Source organism: Triturus cristatus, chromosome 5_1 (assembly GCF_964204655.1).
Source record: "Triturus cristatus chromosome 5_1, aTriCri1.1, whole genome shotgun sequence".
NCBI lineage: Eukaryota > Metazoa > Chordata > Amphibia > Caudata > Salamandridae > Triturus > Triturus cristatus.
This window is the reverse complement of record NC_140587.1, coordinates 679291327-679312945: the sequence shown is the minus strand read 5'-3', so window position 1 is coordinate 679312945 and position 21619 is coordinate 679291327.

Below are 21619 nucleotides of genomic sequence, written 5' to 3'. Positions count from 1 at the left end.
ATGTCGGGGGCCCGGAGTTGGGAAGCCTGGGACCAGTTTGTAATACTTGTGGGGTACGACAGTCTCCCCACATTCCTCTCTCTGGCGGGGCCCAGAGTTGGGGATTACCGGACCCAGTGAATAAACCTGGCCCAGGGGTTGCTATCCCTAGGCCTTCTGGGTTTGGACAGCGAGCCCTGCACATGTCCCATCCTTCTTGTGGTGACCCCCGGTCCCTGGCCCTCCCAGGATCTCCATGCGCTGTGATCATGCTGGTGGGGGTCAAAGGTCAAATAATTCTCCAGTTGTTATCTCAGACCCCTTATTTTGCATGCGTTTAGGCTCCTTTTAGCTTTTAAGCTCATTTTGCTCCTGGTGGTGAGCTCCAGCCACCTGGAGCACTTTCCTTAGGCCTCCAAGATGCCAAAATATGCAGGGAGCTGGTTCCACTGGCTCCCTGTGCCAGCCTCTCTCCTTTTTTATCATCTGTGGCTCCTTACCTCCCTGGGATGGAAGTCAAATTCTTTCCCCTAACTAGGCTTTAGAGGGTGTAACGGGACCAACTTCCCTGCTTATAGGAAGAGACCCTCTGGTCCTAGGGGCAACTAAAGTTAGAATACTTATCCCAGATGGGCATCAGGGGGTTCCTCTTCCAATCCTCTTGCACAGCCTGCTGGTACATTTCAAAATGGCATCACCCAGGAGTCCCTAGTCTTATCCGCTCTGAGGGCCTCATCTTCGCTCCTCGGTGACATCATTGCCATGGCCTTTTTCACCAAATCTTTAAAGGGAGCCCTCTCCTGTGTTGGCTCCAGAGGTCTGGGCTCCCTCCTTTGTTTAGTTGGCTTGGGCTGGCCCATTCCTGGTACAGTGTGACGGCTGATTGATTGATACAGATCATTCATCCCCACCCTTTCCTTCTCAGGTGCTGAGTGAAGCACTGTTAATTGCTCCCTTTGTGTGTGTGGACGGGTTATTCCTGCTCACGGAGAAAAATGTAATTAACTTGGCACACCAGAGTGAAAAAAGGCCTTGGTTCTGATCCTGAGATGAGCCAGCAAAATATGACAATCCTGGGTGACCCAAAGGCTGTACAGATATCATTTTGGCACTCTCATATTTGTGTATCGTATACAGATTCTACCTCAGTTCAATATGTCACTGGTCTTTGTAGGCCAAAGGGAAGCGAAGCTGCGCTCTGAGGCAATCTTCCCTATAGATGACAACTGGAGTATCACTGCAGACAAGACAATAAACCACACGGATTTATGAGTGTATACCAACATTATGAAGCCTAACCCAGGTCAATATCCCCTCCTGCAGCGCCCCCTCTAAGCCAGGCTACCTGTGTGCAGTTACAGGGCTGTGCATGACTGGAGTCTGCCACAACCAGCCCTCACACGTATGCAAACATGTGTTCGCATGTGTTCACATGTACCCAGCCAAGTGCCCCTTGCCATGTTGTAGAAGCCTCATCTTGAAAGGTAGATACTGGTGGTAAACATGCTGGGTCCATTTACCAGAGTTTACCATGTGTGAGTCACCAGTTATGAGGCTCGCCCTCAGTAAAATGCTAAAAACCATTGTGATCAAAAAGCAAAACTTCTGGGGGGATTAGATGGGCAAAACCCATTGTCTCACAGGAGAGAATTAAAGTCTTTTACTTTTTGAATCATGGGATTTCCAGATTGAGGAAGTCTACCCTCTGAAGTTGTTGGTGCATCCCTGAAATTACTCATTTCTAGGCTAGATGGATTGAAGAGCTAGTGCAAAGTGATGACAGGCTAACTTGTACGTATTTCTTGCCTCAACCGGGGAGCCCGACCATTGTAAAAATGACTGATGGTACATGACCAAACTTCCTTGTACCTGTGGACAACCTTGCTGCTGCATATAACACAGCTTTGAAAGGGGATAGGTTAAGTTTTGAACCACTTTAAGCAGTGAGTTTCCATTCCCCAACCTGAATCTCAAACAGCTTATTAAACTTGTTTAAAATCATTTTCTTCGATGGAGGGTTTGATTCCGCACAGAAGCCTTAGCGGGTGCTGGGCCCCTTTGCCAAAGAGCTCATGTGTGCTCAGAGGTTTAAATTCTTGTACATGAACAAGCACAGAGATTTAGCTCCTAATAAATTAATTTGATGAGTGTTATGAATGTGAGTGTATTCATTGTTTAAACTAACTTATTCTTAATAGTTCTTAAATGATTGTTGTTATGATAAAAGGAATTGAGTTTGCAATGTTTTAAATGATATAACTTTAGCTCTGTGTTGTGCACATTTGGATATAGGTGGTCTGTCTAACATATTCTGTTGAGGGTAGCGAACATCTGATGTATGCCTAGCATTATTATATTATCATGATATGCATTATTGTGTAGAAAATCTTGCTTTCAGTTCAATGATTGATGATTATTGCTAAAGCAAAAAGCAGGGATTTAAAGGACATGGTTAACCAGCATTAGGGCTTTCCCTCTGCCTCCCACTATTCAATGTTATGGATCTTAATTGTTGTTTTAGAGAAATGAAAACAATTCATCATGTAAGTTATTATCCCAACCATTGTTCTAAATTTTAGTCAATAACAAGAGTTGTTAAAAATTCAAAGGGTTTTATTAACAAAATGTTTTAGTATATTATCTTTATTGCAAATCAGAAGTTCATTCAGATTAAATTCAATAGTCAATATATGACAGGAATGTAAACTCATTATAGGTTAATCAGTTCATAAAATAAGTATATCAAAAAGTGCATTCCATAATGAGAAGATTCCTACTTTAAGAATCAGAAAAAATTGAGTGAGTCAAAACCCATAATTTGTTCTAGTCCAAGAGAGTGAGACAAAGCATTAAGCTTCAACAATTAAATCAGCTCAATACCTCAAAATATATCAAAGCAAGAACTTCCTATAAAGAGAGGTTCAAGAAACTCAGTGGAGCCTTAAAGCAACATAGTGTCTCAGTCAGGGAATAATGGAAAAAGTTGTAACCTACTCTAGGAACAAGCACTATTATAGATATCATATTTCCCTAAAACATTTGGAACATGTTTCTTTCCTCGTCTCCCATCAGGCAATCAGTGTCCAATACTCTACAGGGGACAGGATCAATCTTCATCTTCTCACACAAATCCAATAGTCTTCAGACAACAATGCTGCATTTGCAACTATTTTATACTAACTACAGATTTACGTCTGGTTGCCTCACTCAGGCTTACTTTCCCATGTAATACTCTACGTTGTTGACCTTCTAATATCAATTCTTTTAGACAATAGTCCAGGCAAAAGTTAAAACATCTATATTAATAAAAAAGAAAACATTTTGCAATATCATCTTTGAAGGAAAAAAAAAAGTAGGTTAGAACGCCAAGTCCGCATTTTAGGCTCTGTAGTTCAATGAATGAACTCTTCACTTCCTTAATAAATTACAAAATTAACCATGTGTTAAGAGTAATCCTTGCAGACGCAGAAACATTTTACAGAAATGCTTGAAACTAAATGTGTAACATATTAATGAATACAAAAAAATTATCATGGAGAGGTCAAGATTTAAACTTTTTATGGTGTTTAGCACCTTTTGGTCAAGCTTGCTTTCAAGCAGTTTTCAAGCAAGTCTACTTTAATAGGTTATGAGGCCTAGTACAAATTAATGAAAACCAGTATGTAGTTTTAAATATTCAAACACATTATTTTTCATGAAAGTTGCACGTTAGGTTTGCAAGTTTATGTTGGAAGGTGGGTTTCTGGAGGGGCAGGTAGGCACTTAACACCAGGAACAAGGCCACCAACATGGTACTGGGTCCTAAATAGGGTCTCTATAAATTAGTCTCTTGCTCATCTCTTGGTAGCTGACACCGAGCAATAAGGCTTAACTTAGGAGACAGGCATGTAAAGCATTTAAAAATGGCAATACCGTAAATAAGTAAGACATAACACATTATAAAACTCCCACACCAATTTATAAAAATAGGAAATATTTGTATCTTCAAAATGCCAATTAATTTTGAAAGAATAAACACTTTCTATTGCTTAGAAACCAATAGTGCCATTTCTGGACATCTGGTCCTGCTTGACCAGGACAAAGTCAAAGTTTGAGGCTGACCGTGATGATGCCCTGCTAGAATACCTCTTGCAGTACGCCTTGGTCATAATTTTACCTACGGACTCAGAAACCTTTCTGGAGCTTTTTTCCGCCGAGTGCCCCTGCTGCTCTCCACCAGTCCGGATTCGGTGCCGGTTTGCCTGCTTGACTTTCAGGGACCTCCCGGTCAAACTCTGGAAGTAGGACCTTCAGAGCTCTTCAGCAGGATAAACCTGGAATCTGGGCCAGGTCGCGGTTAAAGTTGTCAGCTTGGCTCTCATGCTCAGGTTGGTCACCTCCTGGGGCTTTTTCCGAAAAGTATCCCAAACTTCTGGAGGTCTTTCCAGAAGGTCTCCTGGTGAGTTCCATGTATCCAAAACACAAATCCAAGGGTCTGGACTCTCCTAGATGGTCTTTGGCAGGCCTGGACTTCACTTCCCACAATGCATGTGGTCAACCCCTCAGTACTCCACTGGATGCCCTCCAGGAGGGTGACTATGGATGGAGAAGGGTCAGGTAAGCTCTGTTAACCTGTAGCTGCAGGATGTCCACTGCTTACTCCTTCTTGAAGAAAGGCAAAGTCCTCAGAGCTGTAGTCCCAGATAGTGAAGTAGGCGCGGTCTTCACCAGGCAGGCCCATGGGTGCAGATCAGGATTCCAGCAGGGCAATCATTCTTCTTCTGTTATTTTCAGGCAGCAGAATTGAGAGGCTCTGCGCCTCACACATATTTATTCAGTGTTCTCTGGTGAGAAGCAGGGGAGCACGCCTGTCCAAAGAGGTGCAGGGCAACACCTCAAAGCATGACAACTTCCTCCAAAGTGTGGCATAGTCTTGTCCCAGAAAGCACTATTCTCTCAAAATCCATCATGGCTGAAAATTCAGCAGAGCAGCAAGAGCTGACTAAACCAATCTCAGAGTATGGCTTATTTTGATAAACTCCCCCCACTCACATCTGTGAAGTCTTTCCTTCCCATCTGGCAGGGTGAGTGGTGACCCTGGCAGGCTTTCTTGACCTGTTCTTCCTCTAAAGGCCCAACCCCTGCCCTGACGTTAATGTGCCCCACAGAGCTCTCTCCGTCAGATAGCCCCTACCCAGTCAGGCCACTTTTCGCCTAATTAAAGCAGCCTGGCTAGTTCCCTCAGGGTTAACCAATCGGGAAAGACTGCTAGAGGCTGGATTTTGGCTTACAGAAAAGAAAGTCTTATAACTTCTTTTCCGTACAAGTTATGATAAATTGAACAATGCCAAGTTTCTGGAGTTATCAATACCATTCTGTTCAGTATTTGAATTATATTTTTTCACAATCTCCTAGCAATAGTTTTGCGCCCATAACATATTGCCATGTTAGCCTCTGAGGCTAACCATCTTCAAGGGGAAAAAATTAAATGTGCAATTCCTTCCTCACCAGGGTTCATAAAACCTATTTATGAAGCAAGCCCCTGCTCGTAATTGCAGGTTCCCCCACCCCTGGAGCATCTGGGAAAGACCTGGGTGGTTCCTAATATGCAAAAATTATGTTGGCTGTTACTTCACAGTGCCCACAGCACCAAAGTTGACTTTGCAGTGAATTTCCTACACTGGGAAATAAATAAAATTGGCAGCTTTCACTCACCAGGGTTTATAAAAACATATTTTTAGGGACCCTGATTATAGTTACATAACCCCCCTACCCCTGGAACACCTAGGGGAGACCTTGGGGGTACCCACAATATAAAAATAAGGTAAATTATCATTTTTAAAGTGCCCATACCACCAAAGTCCTGTTTGCAATGAATTTTACTCTTAAAAGCAGTACTGCAACACAAGGCTGCTTTTAAAGTGAACTCAGGCTCTCAACAGTGCAGGAATGCAAGCACAACAAAGGCTGTTGGCCTCTAAACTGCCATGCCCTATTATATACTAGGGACCTATAGGTAGTTTGTAGCCCCTTGTCCTGTTATCTGCTAGAGACTTATAGGGTAGGTCATGCCAATTATAAATGTACCTGAGTGCATGTGTTTGTGTTTAACATAGCACTGCCCTGGCTAGCAGGGCAAAGTCAGAGTCAGCTACCATCAGTCTCAGTCATACAAGAAAATAGGAGTGAATAGGCAAAAGGGCAGACTTTTTAACAGGTTTTTTTTTTAAAGCATTATTTCTTGTTAATTTTAAATCTTCGTTCCCACTATATTGTGTTAGATGTGTGATATGTGGAATTCTTGTTTGAATAATTTCACAATTGTATGATATTTATTAGTCTTCAGTGTTGCTGGTAGCCGTACGATTGCTGACCATTTTGCACATCTGTCTTCTTGTTTGCATGTGAAATATTGGAATATGCTGTGGGAGAAAATGTAACGGTTGAAGCAGTGTCAAATTCACAATCATAGAATCATATCACCTTACAGTCATTTACTTAAGTTAAAACATTGTGAAAGAAAGATGATACATTAAAAGCCTTTCACCTGTGTTATATTCTAAAGAAGATGTTATATGTGATTGTGATACATGTATGTGAAATACGTGCCTGTGTGGGACAGTTCTAGGCATTATACTGTTTTGGACACCATGATAATCCTCTACAAGCAGCTTTAGAAAGCAGAGCCATTGCTAATTTAAAGGCTTGGCCATACATAGCTATCTTAGGTGGCAGAAAGATCAGAGCTCAATCATCTATCCTATTCTGGATCCATTTAGAACTTTCCGATGTTACCTTCAGATACTACATTGATGTATCATTGTATGCAGAACTCACAACACAATATATTTACAAAACATCCTAATTGTCATGGTTACATTTTCATTAAAATGCCTTTTTATTTCTTGTATTTTCTCGTTCTTTTAATTCAATAAACTCAAAAGCCTACAATCATTTCATTTGCCCAGGAGTATTTCATTGTGTGGCTCTGTTACTTTATTTTATAAATCCACTCGCCCAACACCGAGTGCACTACACATTTACATGAAATTCGATTGCATTATTCAGAGTACTGCAAAGGAGTGCTGATGATTTATATAATAGGAATTTGTTTATAAAAGGCTTCTTATGAAATAATATGTTTTTGTTGTATTCATAGGCAAGTTATGCCGACCACAATTAATGTAATCTTTTGGAATCTGATACGAATGCCTCACTCTGATTTTAGTTCAGCTATAGATGTAACCACAGACGTAAAAAGTGAGAAGGCACTTTTTAAAGCGCCGGAAAAACGAACTTACCTAATAAAACCTTCTGTGAGTTTGTAAAATATAAGAGGACATCTACCAATCTGGCCATTAAGGTCTAAATACAGAGGAAATAAACTCGAGTGACAAACCTAAATATAAAACAAAAATCAGGAGTTTGAAGGACTGATTACCTCTACTAAGATATGCATCCAGGTGGAGAAAAACCTCAAATCCAAACAAAACGTGAAAGTAGTACAAAAAATAAGAATATGTTAAAGTGAAAAACAGAGGGGCTCACCGCTCCGCCCCTTGTTTCTCTTTGAGATGGATCTTTGCAGTTGTTTTACAGAAGAGGAGAGCAGGACATCACATAAATTATTATCACAAATCTATTTTCAGTCAATAATGAGAGTTTGATATTAGTTGAAGGGTTTTATTACTCAATCCTTTCGTAGTTCATCTTAATTGGATATCACAAGTTAAATTTGTATTAATCCTAATCATCAATATATTTGACAGAATTGTAAAATCAGTATTGGTTAATACATTTTAATAAATGCATTAAAGCATTTTCTGTAATGGAAAGACTCCCTATTGTAAGATTGAGGTTAAAATGGAGTCAGTCAGAGCCCATAAAAAGTTCTAGTTAGAGAGAGTGACAAAAGCATGATGCTTTAGCATTAAAGTCAGCTCCAGTAGATCAAAAATATATTGAAGCAGAACTTCTCATGAAGAGACGTTCAAGAAACTCAGTAGAGTATCAAAGAAATGTGACATAGAGTCTGGGTCTTGGTAAAATGGATCTGGAAAAAGAATGGAAGTAGTAATATTCCCCTACTCTAGGAACGCACACTAATATAGACAACATGTTCTGAAGCTTTGAAACATGTTGGTCCTTCAGTCTTCAGTCAACCAATCGGAGTTTGATACTCTCCTGGGAAAAGGATCACTCCTCATCTTCTCACCAAAATACAATAGAACCCAGACAGCAATGTTAAATTAGTAACTAAATTGTAACAATTTGAAGTTGATATGGGTCAGTTTCCCATTCAGGTCCACTTTCCCATGTATAGACTACATCTCTAACATTCTAATATCAAGATCCTTAACAATGGTCTATGTAGAAGTCGAAACACTGATTTAATGAAAAACAAAACATTTACCATATTATCCATTCATTTTCTTCCTAAATGTTGCATCTTTTGTATTTGAACTCTTCATTACCTTAATAAAATACTAATAGTGATCTCTGTGTAAGTAGAAACACTCTGTGTGAACATATGAAAACATTTATGGAACTATTATTTATTACAAAAACATGTTCATCAAAAGGTCAAGAATGAAAAAATGTTTGTGCATTTGGCTTTTCTAGTCAAGTAGGCTTATGAAGCAATGTTGCTTTAGCCATTTGAGGTCTTGTACAAGTAAATGTGATTGCTTACTTCTTTTTATACATATAAAAATGCATTATTTTCATCAAGCTTTCACGTTATTTCTGCACATTATTATAAACAATATTAAATTCTTATTATTTTTAAAACGCTATCTCAAAGGCCATTTTCCCTACTGTCTGTTCTAAATGCCCCAAAGTGCACAAATAATGGTTTGATGTTGTCCTGAAGGAACTTTTCAGAACAGAACAAAGAACTACAACAAAGAAGAAAACCATTGATTGCCCACCAATGATTCACAATAAAGAAAGAAATGGGAGAGTGCAAAGAATAGTGAGATCACCCCGCAGACTAAATGAACAATAACCTCAATCAAACCCAAAGCAACAAGAGGCCTGTTTCCTATGTCAGGCTGCATACCTTTTGTTCCCCACAATGATGAAAATGGGTAATTGCTTTAATTCTTATCAGGAGATGTCTGGCAGTGCCTTAATTACCTTTCCGAATTTACATGGCCTTCCAGTTCAGGCTGGTCAGTTTATTTAGGGGCAGAAGCAAGGTTGTTTTGCATAAAGATGGTGCCTGTTTGTAATGGTGTAGGTGCAAAACAAACAATGGAATGGAATGCTAGTAAATATAAGAGGATGAATTAATTCAAACACACCATCCATCAATTTGACTGTTCTCCTTTACAAACATTCACATTTCAAATTAGATACAAATTATACTTAGGCATCTAAATGTCTTCCCCCTCCTGGCAGGGGTGGACAGGGTTTTAGTCCACCTCTGGTGGGCTAATGCCTCCGTCAGTTTCCCCAAAGTTAATTGCAGAAGGTAGGAAGATGCTTAAAGAAAAAGAGAAAGAGAGAGAGAGAGAAAAGGGGCAGCTAGAGAGAAAGCAATGAAAGAGGAAGAGAGAGAGAGAGAGAGAAGAGAAGGAAATAGAGAAAATTGATGGATGAAAAGAGAATGATAGCTCAAGGAGAAACAAAGAGTGGGGCTAGTTTGAAAAAAAAATTCAGGACTGCTTTTGGTTCCCCAATACGGCCCTTTGGAGCCTCATTGGTTTTTATTCAAGTGTTCTGTCCTGTTCCCACAGTCCCCTGTCTTAAGCTGGAGATGCCTCACAGTCTCATTGATCCTTGAGGTATGAGACAGGATCCATTTATAGATCAGAGACACTCTCCTTCAGTGCCTCTATTCCAGTACTGTGACCACGAAACTTCTCAATTTTGGCTTCCATTTCTTGGCCAAATGTGTTTCTCATTGCTTAATTTGAGGCAATGGTTTCTGGTGCTCAGCACCAGTGCTTAATTGTCAGCACTGCCACGTAAGACAGTCCGCCACATGGAATAGAATAGAATAGCTTTATTGTACAGTTAATTAAAACTTCCAATGTTAAAAACTTTCGTCATAAAAAATCATTAAGCTTGTTTTACACATGTATTATTAGAGTAAAAGGAAGAAGATGTTTTAAACGCTGTAAAATCATCAGTCTCTGTTACATTATCTGTATAGTCCTTCTCTGAATTTAAAAGGTCAATGTGACTCTGTGTACCGGTGCGTGATTTGGCTTGGCCAGATCCTTAACAGGCTGTTCCATTATTTGATTGACAAGCTGTTACATGCTGTTTATCGCTGTGAGATATGGCTAGCTCTTACGTCTTCTGGCCACTATGTCAAAGTACTTTGTTAGTCTGCAGTTTAGCTGGACCTCTTCAAGATTAAAGCATTTTTTCACAGCCTGCCTGCAGCTTGTTATGCCCTTTTGGTTCCATAATGTTCGGAGTAGGGCGCGCCTTACATCCATCAGGTTTGGGCAGATACAGATTATGTGTGTTAAATCCTCCTTCCCTGTTCTGCAAAGAAGGCAAAGATGTTCTTCTGCTCCCCTTTTCCAAGGTGCCAAGTGAGGGAGGATTGGTATGATGCCGAAGCGCAGACTTAGAAACGTGTCTTTTGTCTTCCACGTGAGACCCTTTTTCAGGTAATTCGGCGGTTTAAGAGCTTTGTAATCTTTCAGTATAGCCCATCCATGTGCCCTCTTGGCCAGAGTTTCTTTATCCTCTATGGATGATATCATTTTAGTTACTTTTGTTACCACCTTTTTGGAGCTTTTGTTGTCTATAGATGACTCCCAGAGGTTGGTTAATTCCAGGTATTCCAGTGATTCTAGTAGGTACTTTTTGGCGGGTGAGTTCTGTCGAGTTGACAGTTCAGTCCAGAGGTGGGCGTTTAAAGATCCTTCATCCGCACATGGTGGTGATTTCTGTCTGATTATGAGATGAGCACAGCAACAGTTGTTCAATAATTCAATATTGCAAGAAATTGAATTGTTGGTTGACTGGGTTGAGAATGCTGGTCATAAAATAGCCATGATTCATTGCAGGGTGAACCACAAAAAGTCACTTAATTAACCTGTGCCTAACATTCGGTAGCTTACAAAAAGAGCAATCAGGCTTAACTTAGAGGCAATGTGCAAAGTACCTCTGCAGCAAGCAAACAGTAATAAAGATAAAACACAGCACAGGAAAAATCCTACACCAATTTTGAAGAATAGAGCAAATTAAAACAAGCATTTGCAATGCAATAGGTCTCGCATTTGGGAGAGTTTGAGCTATTGGCACTGTAAATGATAATGCCTTTTATTTATGTGTTTTGAAAACCTGCAAGCGGTGTGTAAACATGCAGTTAATACTTTTAAGTTGTGGCTTATGAGAAGCAAGGCAGGCAGTAACTGCGCCTGTTTTACAGCCAGTCTTGCTTCTCGTAAGCAATGACTAGAAGTACCAAGAGCGTGTATATGCACTGCTTGCAGGTTTACAAAACTTATAAATACAAGCATTTGCAATGCAATAAGTCTCGCCTTTGAAACCTTATAAGGATTTAGTACCGCAGCATATAGTGCCGCCCAGAGCTTTCAGGATTGCCGAGGCGCTGATGAGCATTCGGTGCCTGTGATGTTGGGTAAATCACTTAAAATACAAGCAGCGATCTCGGAGGGCTGGTGGGGTGGGGTCAAGGGGCAGGAAGAGACGGAACAGGGCAAGCAGACTGCGACGAGCAAAAAACAAAATGCAAAGGTGAAAATGAAACCGGTGAGGGGGTGGGGAGGGACGGCATGCAATGTGACTGGAACAGTATTTGAGCTTATACATTCCTCCATCTGGCAACATTTAAAAAACAGCAATGAAATTGCATCAAACATGCTGTGAAAGGCTTGTAGTCAAAGATGCCGATTAGGGAGTTTGAGTCTTGGCATCGGCTCAACATCCTGTGATTTTGGGCAAATCACTTAAAATACAAGCAGCGATCTCGGAGGGGTGGTGGGGGAGGGGTAAAGGGAGAGACGGCACCGGGCAAGCAGGCTGCTACGACCAGGTAACAAGACGCAATGGTGAAAATGAAAGTGGGCACGTTGTTAAAAGGTGTACGGTCTCCAAAGTAAAACAGTAACTAAATCCGCAATGCAAAGGCCAACCGAAACATGAAGCACAGCGTCCGTGAAGCAGGTGCTGTGCTGATACACAGGAAGCTGAGGCAAACAAGAAAAAAATAGTGCACAAAACGGAACCTATATTAAAAAAAGCATAAGACCACGCGTAACAGGGGCCAGTCTCCTGGGAGGGTTTGAAACATAAAAAGGCAGGACTAATTAAGCATGCTGACCAGCCAAAAGCATGCATTTATGAGGGGCACGAACAGGAACACATGAAAAAGATGTTAGGTGCTTCAAGCCACAGTTTATATTCAGGAATGTGGAATTCCTATAGCTGGAAACATTGTTTGGAGTCAAGGGCAACAGGTTTTCAGGTGTATTGTGTCTTGGAGACAAGCAGGCCCAACCCCCTGCAGCACCAACCCTTTTGCTGCCAGTTTGCAGGACCACATTATGGATCATGAAAGGAAACTGTCTGCAGTTAAGGCAATATTTTAGTCCATAAGTTAATGCTGTCCAAACTTGTATTGATGGTTCATTAATTGAGAGCCTTTATCATTAGGGTGTGCGCAGAGAGGTAACTGTTGTAAGCTCTGACTGCACTACTGACCGTGGTTCCAGCATAAAAATGTGTACCCACGTTTTCAAAGTTTAGCAATATGAGGCTATGTATAATGCTACCAGAATGCTCTCTGTGATGCAAATATTTGCAGAAGCTTGAAAGAAAGATTGAGGATTCTTAGCGTTCAATATAAAATGTTCATAAAAAAATGAAAGCAGCATCATTTAGTAACAATTGTTGACGAATGCAAGTATTTAGCAAATCTATTTATAATGGAAAATCAGTGCAACCAGTTTCAATAAGATTATGGGAAACACAAATAAACAAGCATTGGCATAGCCAGCAGGTCTGAAATTGGTGGTCAGCTTTTAAATTTTGCCAATGTGTGACTTATTTTGGCATGGTTTTTGTAAAACCTTAATGGTGTGGGAGCTGACGTGCCCTCACCTTTATAACAAACATTGGCAAAAGCAAAAATAGTTTTTGGTCTCAAAAAGTACAAACTGCCACAGTAGTTACTGGCACTGAACAAAACTACTTTGTGTGCCGATATGCTCCTTGTGAAAAAGCAGAATGCTGTCACTCACAGTGAAGCCAGTCGATACAGAGAGAGAGACAGAATGTTTTAAAAAACAAAAGGTCACGGTCAATGTCAGACCAAATTAGGGGCCCAATTACTAAAGAAAGTCTCAAGAGGGCACCCATGGTATATGTCCTTGCATTATATGAAGCTATACGATTTTCGTGAATTCCCAAGAATTTACAGAAGTAGAACAAGAAATAATACTACTAGAAAATATTTGTGAACTGCATTTCAGCGTGAGCAAATATGCATGTGTAGATTTCCTCGTGCGAAAATCTGAGTGTTTGCAAGTTCACTTACCCTCCAACCACTTTTTTCCCAGCTCTTGAAGAAGGTTTACGTCTGCCATTGTCAGGAGAAAAATTCAAGCATTACTCAGTATGGGAAAAGATTAGAGAAGAGTTACTGAAAACCCTGAAAACTTTCAAGTTAGTAGGTTTACACAGACTCAAAGGAGTATTTTAACCCTGGAACTATTGCTTACCACTACTTCCAGCCCCAGTATGTAGATCTGCGGAAAACGTGGCAACATAAGGGGATTGCAAGTATTCAAACACTACTATGGTATGAGCCATGGCATAATCAGAGAGGCTATATCCGAGCTCTTATATAATGAGATTGCTGCCATAATTTGTCGCTGCACCACATGGCACCAAAGGGGCAAGTGAATTTTGTTACAGGACAAGTAGATTTATGAAGTAACCTGTCCAATGGACAAGTAGATATTTTACTAAATTCCACACCCCTGTAATTACAGCATGCCTCACAGGGCTGCACAGGTTCGACCTAAAAATTGGTGCTGGGCATGGCAAGAGGTCATACTGATGTGATCCAACATTAATAACGTTGTGAATTTCAATTTTTAGACATGTCCATATTGGACAGATGTCGGTGTGTAAAACAGGACAGGTGTCGGGGTGTAAAAGAGGAGCTATCCAAATCACCGTTGTTTATTTTTGCCTGCTTCAGTTGTGCATTGTCATGGTTCGTTAACAGCCCTCCCAGATTTAGAATCCTTGCACCAGGCCTGTCTAAACTGACACCGAGCACTGAAAACGTAGATCCCCTTAGAGAACTTTAGTTATTAAAACCAGGACATCAAAATCAGGCCTCTAGATTTTCACCAAGGCATCCATCCATCCACTATGGCGTTTAGTTGGAAATGTGCCACGGTTTGCAGTCCTTCTCCCATCCCTAGGCCCTGGATTGGCTATCTCCACCCCAATACTAGCGTGTTTGTTTAAGGCCATCATAAAAGGATGGAGCACGCCATTCACAAATTCCACCCAGTGCTTCAGAGAGTAGGGAAATAACATTTCCAAATATTAGTATTGCGGGATCCCAACTCCGCCAAAAAGGACACATACACAACACAACCCATTATCAGGCTTTCGACAAGGATGAAACATAAGGGGCCACCGTACGCCTGCACCACTTGTTCAACAGCTGGGTGAAGGGGGATGTCCTTCGCCCTTACAGCTATTTAATGGGTGTCCTCCTCTGCAAACGACTTCAGAGCTTCCCAGGTCAAGCGGAAACGAGGTCACATGACGCACTCAGAACCAGACACTCAGTGAGAGATTGGGGCAGGGCACGGATCGCTCCTGTGCAAATAAAAGCGAGAGCGGATGGCAGAAGGTACCTATGAACCATTTTTTGCTCCTTTTCCAGATGTTAATTCTGAAACCGTGACACACCTTCTTAATGTCACTCACCGTGCCACTGCCCCCATGTCCGCGCCGTGGTGTAGGATGGCTCTGTGTTCCATTGCGGTATTTCAGGTCATCTGCCATTGCGCCAACGTCTTATGGCAGCCAGCCTTCCCACGCGCCATGAGAGAAACCCTGCAACCAACTTCAACTAATCTAAGCCTTCTACCACCCAATCTCTTTTTATGTTTAGCCGATCAGAGGCCCAGGGCTCCTTCTAACTTCACCCGCTACCATTTAGCTCACGTCATGTACGACGTAAATTAATTCGATTGGAAAGGCGGAAGTTACGCATGGATTCATGCCAATCAGATCATAGCTGCTGAGCGTCTCCTCACGTTGTTGTAAACTGGAGAAAAGGTCTTTTGAGGCAAGAGGTTGTTTGCGTAACGGGAACCTTGGGGTGAAAAAGCTTTTGGTTTTTGGTTCAACCTTCGGCGTGAAAAAGTTTTTGATTGCAGATTAGGGCCTTTGAAACGAAATGAGAATGTTCATATTTTCTAAGAGGATATTTGCAGGGAACAGATTAGGCCTTCTGTAATATAAATGTAGGACTTTTATGGTGGAGGAGCTTTTGGAGTATAATAAATACATGGCATGCATGGCACCAGGTTATGTGTGAGTCATATCTTAAACATGTAGCGTTTTGCACGGAAGGCTTTCAGGATGATTCCAATGGTAAATGTGAATCTACAAATCATGCACTGCATATGAAGAGTGTCCTTACCTAAACAAGCGCGTCCACAGACCCCGACCCCAATTGCTGCGCGTGCCCCGGTCTGTCTCCCTTGAGAGGCATCTCGGTGGCGAGGTGTGTGCGCGCGCGTTAGGCAGCCATGCGGTGAGGGGGGTCGGCAGCGGCGGGGCGTGTGCGCGCGCGTGTGTCTGTGTGTGTGCGTGTGCGCAAGCGCGTCCACAGACCCCGATCGCTGCACGTGCCCCCGTCTGTGTCCCTTGAGAGGCATCACGGCAACAATAATTCTCATTGGCGGCAGCGCTTCGCGCTGCAACGCCAGCGAGACCTAATAAACGTATTTGAGAATAAAATGACAAAAATCCAACCAGAGGAGCCGGAGTTATGAATTTTAAAACTTTTTAGTAAAAACTAGTGCCTAAAAGATTAAAGTGCCAACTGTGGACATCTAGTTGTGTGAGAATGGCTCAAAGTCTAAAACAATGGCAGACAGCGATGGTCGAGAGGTGAAAAAATACTGCAAAAAACTACATAATCCACATGTAATGCATTGGTAGTAATCGATTTGAGGAGATTAGAGATTACTTCAATATGTTCCATGATAGTTTTGCAAAACGTACACAATTTCCCAGTTTTGGCATAAAAACTACGAATACCATCATGCATCGATTCTAAGCGACTGACGATTACTCTGAGAAAAGCTATGGCAGCACAGATCGAAAATGCCGTTTAACTAAACGAGAGGCAGAATTAGAATGCTGGCATGATTCGTATCAAGAAAGGGGAAATTAATTCAAAACTGAAAGGTTTACGAGCTCCGGATTAATGTGGGCCGCGAGAAATGAAAAGGAAAGTCAGGAATGTAACCAACAGAGACTTTCCATTCATGTTTAAACGGCTGCAACATTGTTAACAGTGAGTCAGGGAAGCCTTTATGAGTTTTGAAAGAGAGCGGAAGGGAATGAAATGCTGTACAATGGATCACAGTTAACACACATGTAAGTGAAATGATGAAGCAAATAAACAGGGAAGCATGAATATGACGGGAACTCCATATAATAAATACTTGTTTCCATTCAAAACAGCAAGGAGAGTGAATAGTGAAGTGCTATTTTATTATAGAATTCAATTCAGGAACGTGATTGAAGACACAAGAAGTGAGAAGCCTTCATATCACACAAAAGGCAAGCCTCTCAACTGAATTTACTTGGAAAAGTTATGGAGAAGCTAGTAAAAGGATCTTGTTTGTCTAAAATAGTCTTTGTGAAAGAAGCTTTTAAATCTGCACAATATTGTGAATTTAAGCAACTTTTTCTATTTTTTCAGTTTAAAAACCGGCCTTGGCCGTGAAGCGACCTCAAATAGAGGAGGTCGAAATGAGTTGAAAACCAAAACCAAAGGACTGTGATAGGTGCCCAAATGTTAGTTGATACAATCCCTGGGTATTGTGGACATTTAGGAGTCATCTAAAAAAAAGTGAAAATTAATGTTGACTCTTTTTCGTCTCTTTGACTGTTTGTTTGGTTTATTTAATTTTTGTGTTAATTAAATATCAGGCAACAAGTGTCAATTTTGGAAATGGTTGTGTTATACGTAATCCAAATGTATGAAACACTTGTCTTTGAATGTGTTATATGTTATGTTGATTTTCTCTAGGGCCCAAGGGCCCCTGAAACCATAGTTTCATGTGATCTAATGTGCTTGACATGAGGAATGTTCACCAAAGAATAAAAAAAAGAGAAATAAAAAACAAGGTTCATGTAAATAAAATCCTGAACCCTAAAAATATAAGTTTTTGTAAATATTTCCAGCCAAGGCAAAATAAAGCTGTTTATACTATTGATGTGGTCTAGCCTTAGGCTTAGCAACAGGCCCAACCCCTAAAGTCTGAATAGCTTTCTAAAGGTGGCATTTTCAAACTTGCAATGAAAAACCTGACTTTATCATTCAGGGGTCGATTTCCATGTCATCCGGAAAGGCTCCAAGCATCATTTGATTTGTCCAAATCCGATTTGGAACCCGCCTTACGGACCTACTCAGACACATTTCCCAACGAGCGTTCTTAGAATCCATTAAAAAACGACCATTGGATAAAAAGACAAGCTAAAAAATGTTTTTCACAATTAAAAACAATATATAAATGAAAACTGGGACAAGGTACCCTATTCGATAGACCTTGTTATGACCCTTTGCAGTTTCATCATGTAATTCTTCCCAGGATGTTACTTTAGGAAACCCCGCCGTATGTGCCACATAATGTTTAAAAACTTGATACAGCGAATACGATTGGAGGATGGGTTTCGTATTTCAGAACTCTATAGGCCTCTAAGTTTCTACATAGTTGGATTAACCAGCTTTTGCGAGGCAGTAGATATGCAGGGCAAAAAAACAAATACATGAATTTCAGACTCTACCCTGTAATTACACGCAGGACAATCACTCATGTTCTCCACGGCCTATTTGCTAGTGTGGGCCAATAATGGAAGGTTCCCTAGAGTGAACTGCTTGTCCAATTTCCTGGACATTGGGGGATAGATCACATCTAGGAAGTATTCTTTTCTATATACATTCTTTACTTGTAGAAGCTCTGCTGTCATCCGACCGCCAGTAGTGCTTTCCTGTAGGGACAGTATGTTGGATTTCCTATAGTGTTGCACTAAATCCAACCTGGATATCATTGGACATGATGTCTCAGGGATTTTCCAGAGGTCCTTCCTACCTAGCTTTACAGAGAGATCCCTTATGTGGCAGAGCCACAATATTTTCTTGGTGGTTGAGATAGACAAGATCTTCTTAAGCTCTGCTTTATAAATGGATAGCTCTGGAGTCAACCATACCCGGCGCCAGAATGTAATAGGCCTAAGGGCAATCTCTTCATCGATAGGCCTCATGCCCAGGTCCATATGGAGGGGAACAACTAGGGGGGTGCTACGAGGAAGGCCTAGTAACTGCCTCATGAAGTTGTGTATCCACCTTCATGAGATTAGAGGTAGAGCAATGCCCCCACAGTTCTGCCCAATATAGAGTGGCCCACCTTGCTTGGGCTTTGTAAATTTCCACAACAGGGGCAGCTGGCTTAAATGCAGAGGTTCTGTGCAGTTTCATGATCCCACCCACAGTCTGGGTTAACCTGACTCTTGCTTTGGCCATCTGGGACCCCCACTCAAAGTGCTCTGATAGTGTGATACCTAGATACTTGAATATCCTCACCCTTTCCAAGAGTGCACCATTTAGGGAGGGATTTGGACGAGTGGTCTTGGGGGGGGGGATTGAAGACCATATATTTGTTCTTAGTTAGATTGATCTCCAATCCCCTCATATTACAAAATTTCGCAAAATCCTCAAGAGTGAGTTGTATACCCGTTGGCGATTTGGACAGTAACAGGGTATCATCCGCAAACATCAACGCGGGTATCTTCCCCAAGACTAGCTTAGGGGCATCATTATTCTTGATATTATTAAGGTGGTGTTAGAAATGGCGATTTCTGGTTGGCTAGGGCTTGCGCCAAAGCCAGGCAGAAACCACCACTCTAGTCAGGGCAAGGAAGTTACACGCCAAAGATAACCCCTGCTCACCCCCTTGGTAGCTTGGCACGACCAGTCAGGCTTATCCCGGAGGCGATGTGTAAAGCGTTTGCGCGCGCACCCAGCAACAACACCCAAGGCCCACCACGAAGGAAACTCCACACAAGGTATTATAAACAAATAGCCTTTGTATTACCAAAACACATTAGATAAGAACACACACTTTACAATGTGCCAACAGGCACGGGCAGAATTTACAAGGGATTATATGTACAGGGGACAGGGCCACATGGACCACTGTCAGGAATTAGCACTTTGTAGAAATAAGCACTTAGAACATAGGAATAATACTTTAGAGCATAGCACATACAATCACTGTAGTACTAAAAATAGAACATGTAGCACACAACCAGTAACTACTGGTAACAGGTAAGTACCACCTATGCAACCCTAACCACCTTAGGAGAATATCGCGCAGGGAACCAGAACCTCACTAGCACCACCTGTACTAGGAGAAAACAACCACCTAAGTATCACAATACCTGTAGGGGTAAACGCACATTACACATGATTACAGAGGTGTAGGGAAGGAAAACACATGATGCATAAAATACATTCAGCGGTGTAAGAACAAGGCACATGACGCATAAAAACACATTCAGAGGTGCAGGTAGGAACAACAGCGCAAACTCCACATGAGCCACTACCTGTGGCAGTCCCTAGGCCAACTGGCCTGGTAGGGGCTAGGACGCCCTGCGTCCCAGCAAAGTCAGGGGCAAGACTGCGCAGGAGGCACAGTCCAAAACTCAGAGGGCCACCACCTAAACGTTGCAGCTGCCCACTAAGTGCTGGGCAGCTGTAGGGACTGGGGCCTGGGCACCTCTGGGCCCTTAGGACAATTAGGGCCGTTGTTGGAGCCTCCCTGGGCTCTGAGAAACCACTCGTGGCCCCCTGAGCCTCGCAGGCTCTAAACAAGAAATGCCCCCTGAGCCTCGCAGGCTCTAAACAATAAAGTGCCCTGAGCCTCGCAGGCTCTGATCATTAAGGTACCCGGTTGTAGCCTTCAGGCTCTACAACCAATAGTGGGGGCCAATGTTGGAGCGGCCCGCTATCTTCCGGGGCTGCTCTTCTCCGAAAACCACTGCCCCCGTCGTTGGAGCGCAGGAGCGCTCAAATACAAAGATGCCCCTAACGTTGGAGTCCCTACGGACTCTGAATCCAGCAATGCGCCCCTGTATGTTGGAGCGGCACCCCCAGGCACACGCACGGAGTCCCCCAGCCCTTCTTACTTACCGGGCTGCGCTCGGGGGACTCCCGCGTTGTCTCCTTCCTTCGGCGGGGGCTGGTAGCCCTCCGGTGGGACAGCAGCAGCGCTGCTGCTTGCGGACTCCTCTTGCTTTCTTCCGTTCGGGGCAGAGCGGGGTAGGCTCCCGCCTGCTTCCGTGAATACGAGCGTCGCTTCCTGGTTGAGGCCCCGGTCACGTGGGTGACACTCCCTGCCGCTGGACCAATCCCAGCGCGGCAGGGAGGTGACGTCAGCGAACTCTCGGGCTGCCGGCAGTGAATTCAAAACGGCTTTCTCCGAAGCGCGGGGTGGGCTCCCGCCTTCGGATTTCAAGTATAAAGTGGCGGAAACAAGCGGCAAGTTCCTGGCGGGGTGGGCACCCGCTAGGGATATTGATTTTTCAATAAAGCGGGGTAGGCTCCCGCTCGAGCTCCACAATGCGGGGTGGGCACCCGCTTTACTACACGGCGGACTAGCAGGGAATCCCTATGTCGGGGTTCCCTCGCTAACAATTGCAGCTCCACGCTGCTGGCCACGCATAAAGCGCTCCTAGCGCTATAAGTAAATGGAAAGCGCTTCCAGGCGCTTAGGGGTGCCAGTAAACACAAAAGTCCAGCAAAGTCCTTAGGAAGGTGGCCAGGGGGCAAGGCTGGGCCAGGGGCCAGCTCACTGGGCCCTCCAGGCAGGAAGGCAGTCCAAAGTGGCGGTTCCTCCTGGCCTCCAGCAGCAGCAGCCCCCCTCAGGATCCTAGAAGAGAACCACTTCTGTGGGGACACAGCCCCATTTTTATACAGTAAAACCCTTTGTTCTTGGTTCAGGGTGAGTGGGAAAACCAGTCGCAGCTGGTTGGGGAGCACCCTTGATGTGCTCAGCCCCTCACTCTATTCACTGGCAGGGCTAGGGTCGTCAGTCGCACCACAGGGGGCAGAGCCAGCATTGTGTGGGGAAAGCCCTGCCCTATTCAGGTCCAGGGTGCACTCCTCCCCAGCCATCAGCATGCTAATCTCCCTATTCACCACCGGGTGACTCCTCCTGACTCTGGGGAATCCCTAGCCCGTCACATGACCTCAGCCGGCCAATCACGCGACAAGGCACACATTTTACACTGCACACCGAAGTGCCCACTTCTAGAAGTGGCACTTCCACACTAGGTACATGCACGCCGCACACATCATCACGCAGCATTCAATCACACGAGTCCGCACATACCAAACTCGAGCCTG